A 12,607-nucleotide genomic window follows, 5' to 3' on the forward strand; every position below is an offset into this window, starting at 1 on the left:
GTCCTTTTGGACTGTTCATTTCCACTTGAGTCCATGATGGAGAAAGGGAGATGATGTGGATTGTAAAATAAAAATTTATTTATTATTTTTATGTAAATTTTTTTTGAAATTAAGGAAATTAAAATAAAGTAAATGGGAAAAATGGTATAAGTTTCAAAAATTAAAAGAAGAGAAATAAACAAAATTAGAAAACTAAATTAATTAATTAATTAAAAAGATTTGAAAAATTATGGGTGAGGATTTTCGAAAAATGAAGAGAGAGGAAGTGGTTAGGAAGTTTTGAAAAAGATATGTCTTAAAATTAAAGATACTTGTAAGAAAATAAATAAATAAAAGAAAAGATTTGAAAAAGATATAATTTTAAAATTTTAAAGGTTGAAACTTTTTTAACAAGAAAACACCAAACTTAAAATTTTTCAATCAAACTAATAAAATAAGACAAGTAATTCGAAAATAAAAGAAAGAAAAAGATTTTGAAAAATTTTATAAAAGATTTTCGAAAAGTATAAAAAGAAAAATATTGAAAAAGAATTTGTTTTGAAAAATATTTAAAAAGATAAATTTTTAAAATTAAAATTTTAACTTGACTAATAAGAAACTACCAAATTTTAAAAATTTTGACTAAGTCAACCCAAGGAATTCGAAATTGATGAGTAAATAAAGGAAAAGATATTTTTTTTTGAATTTAATGAAGAAAGAGAAAAACAATAAAATGACACCAAACTTAGAATTTTTAGATCAAAACAAAGAAAACAAACAAGAAAACTTTGAATGTCAAGATGAACACTAAGAACACTTTGAAGATCAAGATGAACACCAAGAACAAATCTTGGAAATCTCTAAGAAAATAAAAACACAAAGGACACCAAACTTAAAAAATTTTTATACTCTGGACACTAATAATTCGAAAATATATAAGATAAACAGCAACAGACACCAAACAAGAAAATTTAAAGATCAAATAAGGAAAATTATCAAGAACAATTTGAAGATCAAGAAAGACCTAACAACATGTAATTAAAAATATGAATAAAAACAAAAACATGCAATTAACACCAAACTTAAAAGATGAAACTAAACTCAAACAGAAGACTCAATTATTAGTTTATTGGTTTTATATATTTATTAAAAGTTTTCGAAAAAAAAAATCTAGAAAAAGAAAACAAGGATTTTAAAATTTTAACAAAAACAATAATAGAAGACTCAATTTTAGTGACTCTAAACTAAAAAAGATAAATTTTTCCTAATCTAAGCAACAAGATGAACCGCCAGTTGTCCAAACTCGAACAATCCCCGGCGACGGCACCAAAAACTTGGTGCACAAAATTGTGATCACACTTTTCACAACTCCGCACAACTAACCAGCAAGTGCACTGGGTCGTCCAAGTAATACCTTACTGAGTAAAGGTCGATCCCACGGAGATTGTCGGCTTGAAGCAAGCTATGGTTATCTTGTAAATCTTAGTCAGGAGATTAATGATAAAAATGATTTTGTTTATGAAAAATAAATAACATGAAATAAATGGTACTTGTGATTCAGTAATGAGGAACAGGTTGAGGTTCCGGAGATGCTCTGTCGTCTGAATCTTTGTTTTCCTACTGTCTTCTTCTCCAAACATGCATGGCTTCCTTCAATGGCAAGCTGTATGTTGGTGGATCACCGTTGTCAATGGCTACCATCCATCCTCTCGGATGAAAAATACCAGGCACGGTTTCTGTATGGCTAATCAACTGTCGGATCTCTCGTCTCGGATGAAAAATACCAGGTATAGCTACCGCACGGCTAATCATCTGTCAGTTCTCACTTGTGTCGGAATAGGATCTCTCTACCTTTTTGCACACTGTCACTGCTCCCAACATTCGTGAGTTTGAAGCTTGTCACAGTCATCCCGTTCTAGATCCTACTCGGAATACTATAGATAAGGTTTAGACTTTCCGGATCTCAGGAATGCTGCCAATTGATTCTAGCCTCTACCACGAAGGTTCTAATCCCACAGACTCGGTCCTTGGATTAAAGACCCAAGAGATACGCACTCAAGCTGTCGCCCAATGACTACGTTGAGCTCAAGTAGAACGGGAGTGGTTGTCAAGCACGCGTTCATAAATCTGAGAATGATGATGAGTGTCATGGATCATCATATTCTCTATATTGAAGTACGAGTGAGTATCTTAGAACAGAATCAAGCGTGATTGAATAGAAAACAATAGTAATTGCATTGATCCATTGAGACACAGCAGAGCTCCTCACCCCCACCTATGGGGTTTAGAGACTCATGCTGTAGAAAATACAATGTGAGATGTAAAAAATCATGAGTTCCAAAATAAATCTCTAAAAGTAGTTTTTATACTAAACTAGTAACCTAGGTTTACAGAAAATGAGTAACTAAGTGCAAATAGTGCAGAAATCCACTTTCGGGGTCCACTTGGTGTGTGCTTGGGCTGAGCATTGAAGCTTTCACGTGCATAGGCCATTCTTGGAGTTAAACACCAGCTTGGGTGCCAGTTTGGGCGTTTAACTCCAGTTCTGGTGCCAGTCCTGGCGTTTTACGCCAGAAAAGGGTCTCTGGCTGGCTTTTAACGCCAGTTTAAGCCATCAAATCTCGAGCAAAGTATGAACTATTATATATTGCTGGAAATCCCAAGATGTCTACATTCCAACGCAATTGAGAGCGCGCCAATTGGGCTTCTGTAGCTCTAGAAAATCCACTTTGAGTGCAGGAGGGTCAGAATCCAACAGCATCTGTAGTCCTTTCTCAGCCTCTAAATAAGATTTTTGCTCAGGTCCCTCAATTTTAGCCAGAAAATACCTAAAATTACAGAAAAACACAACTCATAGTAAAGTCCAGAAATGTGATTTTTGCATAAAAACTAATAAAAATATAATAAAAAGTAACTAAAACATACTAAAAATTACCTAAAAACAATGCCAAAAAGGGTATAAATTATCCGCTCATCAGTGTGCCTAAGAATTCTGGACACCACTGGCTGGGGATTCTAGTAAAGCTGAATCATAATCCTAAGGGGTTCACCCAGTCAAGTGTCTGTGGCGTTTATGTATCCAGTGGTAATACGAGAAAACAAAACGCTTAGGGTCACGGCCAGTCTTCCGAGGGTTACCTAAAACTGTAGGTTGATCTCGGATGAGATCTGTTTGTTGTGGCCGGAGCTGCCATGTCCGACTTGTTGGAGTTGGTACTGCTGATCCTTGGTCACCAGAGGGTGGTGGTACCTGCAAGAGACTCCGCTGGTTAAGTTAGAATGGGATTTGAGCAGGCATTTTTTGTAGAATCAGAGTATGAGTTATACCTGGGTGCTCCAGTGTATTTATACTAGTGTGGAGTGACCTTCCTTGGAGATAAGTTAGTTATCTTATCTTATCTTTCGGGGGTGGGTCCCCTTATCTTTGGCCAGCCGCATTCAAGCGGGCTGTGATCTTCTGCTTTGGGCCTAGTTGGGCCCTTATAGCAATTTGGCCGAGCTTTTTGGGAAGAGGTCGGTTGCGACCAACCTTTATAAGAGGTCGGTCGTCCCTGTCTTCATTCAGGTTAGCTCGCCTAGCTTGATCCATGGTATGAACAGTGCCCCTGCTTGGGCTCGATCTTACCCTTAAGGTCGTGTCTTTACACTTTGACCCTTTGAGGAAGTCGAGTTCGAGCATTTTTGTTTTGAGTTGATCTCCTGTTGGGAATCCTTGAATGCGAAGCATTTCTCTTCCTTTTTTAATTGTAGCGTGCGTTGCGCTTTTCTTGGGAACGTGCGAGGTTTTAAAAGCTCATTAACTTCCTCTTTGTCGTTGCCTCACTTCCCTCTTTTTGCATTTCACTTTTGAATTCTAAGGAATCTTTTTCAGTTTTCCCTTTCCTTTCTCCTCGCCTTTTGCTGGTTATTTACTGAGGTGCTCCGTTCGTCTGCTTCTTCTATCTTTGCATCCCTAAGCGTTCCATCTAAGAGTGTTTATTTGGCGCAGATTTTCGTCGTTTCTTTTTGTGCGGCTGTCATTTTCTCCTCTGCAGGTTGGTTTTCTCTTCTTTTTACTTTCGACGGTCGCTCTCTCTGCATGCTTTTTATTGTTGCATATTTCACAACGCTTTAATTTTTGAGTTTTGCTTTGAAAAGTTTGAGTCTTTCTGCGAAAGATTGCATCTTTGTGCCTGATCGTTTGCTGTAATGTGCGCCCTTTTATGGTTTTGGTACTTTTTGCTTCCTTAGGGCTTTTTTTTCGCTGTTCTTGTCTTTTTTCCTCCTTGTATGATTTCTTAAAGCTTTTGGTTGAACTGTCTATAGAGAAAGGTTGTGGCTTCGAAGATAAACTGTTTGGTAGGAAAAGGTTCTAGCTTTTGATGATTTTGGCTTTCTTGCTGTTTGTATGGAGTGACATTACCAGAAAAGAATTGATCTCTTTGTGCTTTCTTATTGATAGGTTTTCTATTGCGAGGTGTTTAGAGCATAGGCTGTCATCTTCCCTTTTTCTGAATTCTTTCCTTGTTGTTGCCTCCAAAGGGTGCCCCTGGACTTTGGTGTGAGTCCTGGGGTTTTTCTTTTGCTACCGTATCTGATACTTGCTGTTTACTTTTATTGTCCGAGTTGTTTGGAAGTAATCCAATTTTTCTTTTTCTTTCTGTAGGGGTAGTTGGCCTATGTCTTCCTGATAAAATATTGTCGAGATGTCTTCGAAAGTTCCTGCTGGTATGGCCGACTGGCTGGATTCGATAGTTCTTATGTGTGTGATTGTAGCTGACCCCGAGTATTGTGTACGACTTAGGAGATTTCATAGGATTTGTAGTAATAGGGATGATGAGAAGAACTATGAACTGGTGTCGCCTGACCCTGAGGAGAGGGTTTGTTTTTCTTCTTTAACTCAAGGAGAACGTCCCTTTTTTCTATGCGTATGACTACTTTTTTAGTCAGCTGGGTATCACTATCCCTTTTTCCGCTTTTGAGACCTACCTTTTGTGGTCATGTAATGTGGCCCCTTCTCAGCTCCATCCGAACTCATGGGATTTCATAAAGAGTTTTCAGATGTTGTGTCAAGAATTGGGTGTCCGACCTACCCAAACTCTCTTTCTACACTTTTTTACGTTGACCAAGACTGGGGTAGCTAAGAAGAAAGCCTCTTGGATTTCTTTCCGAGTTACTCAAGGAAAGAAAGTGTTTTCGATGTATGACGAGTCCTTTCGTGACTTTAAGAACTATTACTTCAAGGTCCGGGCTGTTGAAGGAGATCGACCCTTCTTTTTAGATGAAAATAATGAACCCACATTTCCTTTATCGTGGCAAGAGAATGTAGTAGTAGTCAAGTATCCCTGGAAGAGTCTGAGTGAAGTAGAACAAGCCTTTGTGGGTGTGTTAGAGGAGAACTGGGGAGGGCCCCTCACCTGGATACAAAGAGATTTCTGGGAGATCCTACCCTTCTCCGAGCTGAACTGGGTAGTGGCCGACTTTTTTTTAGCCTTTCTTTTTTTTGTTTGTTTGCCGATTTATCCCTTTCTTACTTAGTTTTGCTGGCTTCTTTTTCAGAAATGGTGAAGTCTTCGGATTCCATGAAGGCCTTTGGTTGTGCAAAGAAGGCGACAGCTGTAGAGAATCTGTCCGCAAAAACTTATACTGAAGGGTCTTCCCAACTGCCTCCAAAGAAGCCGACCTCGGGTGCTTCTGGGCTGAGGAAGGTCATTCCGACCCCTCAGGTCCGGATGGTTCCTTTTGACCCGGTTCAACCATCTTTCGGTGCTACCTCTTCTCCTACTGCTGGTCCCCCTCCGAAAAAGCAAAAGACTGTTGGTCCGTATAACCTGGATGCCCAGGATTTTGACGCTGTGGGGTTTGTTGATGAACAGATTGCTCCTTATGGCCAACTTCTAATGGATGACGTGTCCATCCTTCGTCACTTGTGTTTCGTCACCAGCAATAGTGTTCGGATGGCCTATATAGGTGCGACTTTATCGCAAATTGTTAGAGAGTCTCCCATTCGTGCCACTAAGGCTTTTATGAAAGATGCCAAGTCTGAATTTGACAGAATCAAAGGTTTGAAGGATGAGCTTGATGCTAAGGTAATTAAGCTGGAGTTGGATCTAGAGAAGGAAAAGTCCCGAGCTACCAAGGCTGAGGCAGCTGCGAACTTGGCTGAGGAAACGGCGAAAAAACACAAGGAGAGCTACACCCGCACATATGTCGAGCTGCTGGAGATCAGGGAAAGGCTTCAATCTGCCCATGCTGATTATGCCGAGCTTCAGGGTCACATGGTGGGTTGTGTGACTGATGCCTATGAGAATTTGAAGGCCCAAGTCCGAGTTCTTACCCCTGAGCTTGACCTGACTCTTTTTAACCTGGATAATGTGGTAGAGGACGGCAAGATAGTGCCTGCCCCTAATGATGAAGATGAGGGTCCTCCTCCTGCGCCGCCAGCCAAAGCTTCTGCCGCTTCAGCCTCTTCAACTCCTTCAGCCGAGGTGGCTCCCCCTGAGTCTGATCTTGATGTGGAGATACTGAATGACCCAGACGGGGTTGTCAATGTCGTCCCTCTTGTAACCAGACCTCCCTCTCCTAAGGATGCTACTACTGAGGAGAATTTGAACCCCTTATGATCTCTGTGTATTTGTATAGTCCGGCTTGTGGACTTTTGAACTTTAGTTTTTTGTAATCTTTTTATATGGTTGACTTTGGTGACACTTGGTTGCTTCTTTAGCAACTTCATTTTGAAACACAAAACACTTTAGACTCTGAGGCTGCCTTTTTGGATGGCCTTTTGAGTCTTTAATGCTTGATTATGTTTTTACTGATATGTTCATCATCACTTTGCAACTCTTGTAGATTTTTATAGAGGTGTGGTATTTTTCCTGTCCGACCTCTTTTGCAATTTGGGTTTTTAGCCTTTTTGGATCATGCCTTGCTTTTTGCTTGAGCGAGGTCATCCTTTGGTGTCCGGGCTGACTTGTCTGATGACTTTTTAGTGTTCTTTATAGAACCTTTTTAGTCATCGACTTCCTTTTAGCCCTGTTCCTTTGTTTGAGCGGAGTTGTTCCCCTTTTGAGCCTTAAGTTGTTTCTCAACCTTTTGGCTTATCCTTTGAGATCGTGCTTTGTGCTTTTTCTTTGCTGTCATTCGATTTGTAGGATTTTGTTATTCGGGCTTTTTAGTCACATTCCAACAACTTTTTAGGTAGTGTTCCGATTAGGAACCTTTTCTTTATAGTTTTTTTGGATGACTTTTTAGCGCCGTCTTGACTTGTGCTTTTGCTTTTTTAGGTAGTGTCTTTTTTGCAAGACTTGTTCCTTTATAGCAAGCAGCTCGGACCTTTTGGAGGTGTCTTTGCCCCTTTTTAGTGATCCTTTCTTTAGTCCGACTTCTCTGTCGGGCCTTCTTAAGTTATTTTTAGTAATCTATTTTTAGTCAGACCTCGTCAGGTTGCTTTTTATGGGTTACTTTTTATAACTTCTTATATTAATCTGCTTCTATCACTTTCACCTTGCCGACTTCTTTGTAATCGGTTGATGAATTTGTTTTTCACCTTGCCGACCTCTTCGTAATCGGACGATGAATTTGGTTTTCACCTTGCCGAGCTCTTTGTAATCGGACGATGAATTTGGTTTTCACCTTGCCGACCTCTTCGTAATCGAATGATGAATTTGGTTTTCACCTTGCCGACTTCTTTGTAATCGGTCGATGAATTTTTGCGTTTTATGAGCTTAGATTAATGCGTTTTGGTAGAAAACTTTTTAGAGAATCTGAAAACTTTATTCAAATGTTAATAAAAGATAGAAATATGAACAAGAGTGTATACATATGAGTGCTTACCCTTCTAGATCTCAACCTGGCGCCTCATTAAAAAACCTTTTCAGGAAAAAGGGTGCACCTTGACCCAAGATCTTTTATTGTTTTCTAACTATAGTACCTTCTTAGATTGCAGGCGTGCCATGACCTGGGTAACTCTCGTCCCTCGAGGTCGGACACCTTGTAGTAACCTTTTCCTAGTACCTCTATTACTCGGTATGGTCCTTTCCAGTTAGCTGCTAGCTTCCCTTCTCCTGACCGACCTGCTCCGATATCATTTCGGATTAAAATGAGGTCATTGGTGGTGAAGCTTCACTGGACTACCTTCCGATTATATCTCAGAGCCATTCGATGCTTTAGGGCTTCCTCTTTAATCCGGACTCTTTCTCTGACTTCTGGAAGTAGGTCGAGCTCTTCCCTTTGAGCCTGGGAGTTGGTATCTTCATTATAGAGGATCATTCTATGAGGTCCTTCTTCTATCTCTATGGGACTCATTGCCTCCATTCCGTAAGCAAGTCGGAATGGCGATTCCTCAGTAGTTGAGTGTGGTGTTGTCCGATATGCCCATAGGACTTGCGGGAGCTCTTCAGTCCAAGCTCCTTTGGCGTCCTGTAACCTCCGTTTTAACCCAGCCAGTATAACTTTGTTGGCGGCTTCCGCTTATCCATTGGCTTGTGGGTGCTCTACAGAGGTGAACTGGTACTTGATTTTTAGATCAGCTACCAGATTTCTAAAGCCTGTGTCGGTGAATTGAGTACCATTATCTGTGGTGATGGAGTATGGGACCCCAAACCTTGTGATAATGTTTCTGTATAGAAATTTCTAACTTCTTTGTGCTGTGGTATTAGCTAATGGCTCTACTTCAATCTACTTTGTGAAGTAGTCTATACTTACAATGAGAAACTTGACTTGTCCGGACCCTTGTGGGAAGGGTCCAAGGAGGTCGAGCCCCCACTTTGCGAATGGCCATGATGAAGTAACGCAGACGAGCTCCTCAGGTGGAGCTATGTGGAAGTTGGCGTGCTTCTGGCATGGTGGGCATGTCTTGACAAACTCTGTTGCTTCCCTTTGCAAGGTCAGCCAGTAAAAACCAGCTCGGAGTACCTTTTTGGCAAGGGCTTGTGCCCCAAGGTGATTGCCGCACATGCCACTGTGGACTTCTTCGAGAACTTCCTTTGTAGCGGAGGTTGGGACGCATTTTAGGAGAGGTGTAGAGATTCATCTCTTATATAGGACGTCTTGTATTATGGTGTAGTACTAAGCTTCTCGTACTAGCCTCTTTGCCTCCTTTTTGTCTGCTGGGAGCGTTTCTGACTTGAGGTAGTTAATTATGGGAGTCATCCATCCTTGATCCTGTCTTGATAAGGCTAGGATCTTTTCTTCCTCCAAGGTTGATGGACTTTGAAGTGTTTCTTGGATGAGACTTCTATTGTTGCCCCCTGGTTTGGTGCTGGCTAGTTTTGAGAGTGCATCAGCTCGGGCATTCTGCTCTCGGGGTATGTGTCAGACCTTATATCCCTTGAATTGTCCGAGCTGTTCTTTAGTTTTGTTAAGGTATTTTTCATAGTGGGATCCTTAACTTGATAGCTCCCTTCTATTTGCGAAGTGACTATTTGGTAGTCGCTAAAGATGGTCAGTCTTTGAGCTCTCACTTCCCAAGCTAGCCTCAAATCAGCCAGTAGTGCTTCATATTCAGCTTGATTATTTGAGGCAGGAAACTCAAATTTTAAGGAGAGCTTGATTTGAGTTGCCTGATCGCTTTATAAAATGACGCCTATGCCACTCCCGGCTTTGTTTGAGAAGCCATCTACATAAAGGCTCAACTTTGTGGGGGTGCCCGGGGTGTCAGTATATTCTACGATAAAGTCGGCCAGGTACTGGGATTTGATAGCTGTCCGAGCTTCATACTTGATATCAAATTTGGATAACTCGACAGCCCATTGTAGGATTCTTCCTGCTAAGTTTGTTTTCTGCAAGATCCCCTTTATGGGTTGGTTGGTCCGTACTCTGATGGTATGAGCTTGAAAGTATGGTCGGAATCATCCGGTCCCTATGATTTCATTCGGGTCTTTTCTAAGACCCACAAGGATCACTTTAATGAAATAGTGAGCAAAAAGAAAGTGACCCCAGAGGTCCGCCTTGATCTTCAGCTGGAGGAGTACCCGGAGATCCGGGAACAGATTTTGAGAAGGGGTTGGAAAGTTCTGACCAACCCTGTGACTGATGTGGGCATGCTGATGGTCAAAGAGTTCTATGCCAATGCTTGGGTGACTTACAAGCATGTCCAAGGCGTGAACCCGGACCAAAAAAACTGGCGCACTATGGTCCGAGGGAGGATCTTTGATTTTAGTCCGGAGAGAGTGAGGGAGATACTCTAGTTTCCATCATCTAGAGACGACCCTCACTCCTACACTTAGAGGGTTAACACTGACCATAGACTGGATCAAATCCTTACTGATATCTGCCTCCCTATAGCGCAGTGGAGGAGGGATGCTCGAGGTCAGCCATACCGGTTGGGCAGGCACGATCTGAGGCCACTTGCTTGGGGGTAATTGGAGTTTATTCAGCGCTTCATCATTCCTATGAGTAACCAATCTGAGGTTACTATTGACCGAGCCATGATAATTCACTATATCATTATCGGTAATGAGGTGGAGGTGCATTGGGTGATCTTGCAGGAGTTATACAGACTAGCCGAGACTGCCTTCACCTCTGATAGATTGGCCTTCTCCCACCTCATCTTCCGCCTGTGTGAGGATGCCCGAGTCCATATTGATAGAGATACCCCTATTACTGTTGATAGACTTATCACTAGGAGGGGTATGGAGAGCATGCTAGGGAGCTTGGATATGCACCGCCTCAGGAGCTAGCTCCACCTCCTCAGGAGCAACTGGAGATGCCTCAGGAATTCTATTTCTCTCCTCGTGACTACTGAGATCAGTTGACCACATCCATTAGGGAGCTGGCATCGTCTATTAATCAGTTGAGGATTGAGAATCAGGACCACTCAACCCTCCTCCATCAGCTAGTAGAGGTGCAGTTGAGGCAGAGGCGCGACTTGGATGAGCTAAAACACCAGAGAGAATTCCCGGGAGAGAGCAGCAGCCACCATGACTGAGGTGGTTGAGTTTTATTATCTGCTTTTCTATTTTATTTTCTGTTTTTTAGTATTTTATTTTGTTTTCTATTTTCTGTTTAAAGCTTTTGCATGATCATTAGTAGTATTTTATTGCTTTCTAGTTTAGTTATTTATTTATTTTGATACTTTATTTTTAGTTTGGAAAAAATGTCTCATGTATTGCATACTAAGCTTGAAAAATCAACAGAAAAATAGAAGAAGTAGTAAAATGCATGAGACTTAAGTTATATATTATGAGTTATTCTAATTACTTTGATGTAGTGGTATTGTCTATAATTCTGAATGTATGAACTGAACAGTGCATATTTGATCTTGAAGTTAAGAAAGTTGAGTCCTAAGGTACAGGAACTTAGAGAAGTATTATGAATTCTCTAAAGTAAATGAGAAATTGGTCCTTGAAGCAAAACAAACAGTTAAAAGAAAAATAAAAAGCAAAGTCCAAGGCTCTAAGCATCAATAGTTAGGAAGGTCAAACCTGATTAAAAGCTCAAAGAGTTATTTTCCCAACCATATATTTGTAGTGTGAATGTGTTAAGTAATCCTTGAGACAGAGTACTAAGAGTCGAAACCAAGTGCAAATACAGAGTATTCCAAAGGCTCTGAGCACCACTGACTGGGAGAAAGTAAAAGAAAAAAAAAATTAAACTTCAAAAGAGCTCCCCAGTTAAGTGCTTATGATGTTTTTGTGTCGAGCTAAACTTGAGAAAAAACACTTAGAGTCATGGCTAGGCTCAATGTGCAAAGCACCAAAGAAAAGAAAAGAAAAAGCTGTGCTCAAGGATTAATCAGAGCTTCAAGAGAAAGAGAGTCCATAATATCATCCGAGACCTAGTTCTGAAGGATATCAATATTTCTGAGCTTCAAGGGATGGTGAGGTGCCAAATCTATTCAGAATTAGAATACCATAAACCCCACTCAGTGATTAGACAAGAGCTTAAATGAACACTCAAGTCTTAGGCATTTTTTTCTTCTCAGTCCTATATTATTTTTAGTTGTTTGAGGACAAGCAACAGTTCCAGTTTGGTGTTGTGATGCATGAGCATCTTATCACTATTTTCTACTTATTTTAAGTTAGAATTTACTGAGTTTAAGTACATTTTAGTGTTAAAATTCTCCTTGGATGCTACTTTGAGTTATTTTTGTGTTTTAATTATTTTAAGTGAAATTTGGATCAATTTAGCAGAGTTTTGTGCAAGAAAAGAGAAGAATTAAAGCTGCCCACTAGGGCGCTAAACGCCAAGCTGGCGTTTAGCACCAGCAACTCAACAAGACCAAAAGCGTTTTTGCCCTCAAGGGCACTAAACGCCAAGGCTAGCGTTTAGCGCCAGGCAATTCTGACCTCACCTCACTCTTGGAGCATTTTTAGTTGGATTTAGCTTTTAGTTACTTTATTTTATTTTATTTTAGTTATTTTTATTTACAAACAAAATCTTTTAGGTTTAGAATTTATTATTATATTTTAGTTTCAAATCAAATTAGGTTAGATATAAAAGGAAAAGATTCACCCTTTAGGGGGATCTTCTCTCTTCTGCACTTTCACACTTTTGGAACCCTAGTTTTCTCTCTGAAGCATGAGACACTAAACCTCCTTGGTTAAGGTTAGGAGCTCTATTTATTTTTATGGATTAAGATTATTATTTTTTCTATTTTAATTAATGTATTGATTCAGTTTCAAGGATTACTTTTGTACTTTATTTTATG

The sequence above is a fragment of the Arachis ipaensis genome, chromosome B10 (assembly GCF_000816755.2).
Source record: "Arachis ipaensis cultivar K30076 chromosome B10, Araip1.1, whole genome shotgun sequence".
Lineage (NCBI taxonomy): Eukaryota > Viridiplantae > Streptophyta > Magnoliopsida > Fabales > Fabaceae > Arachis > Arachis ipaensis.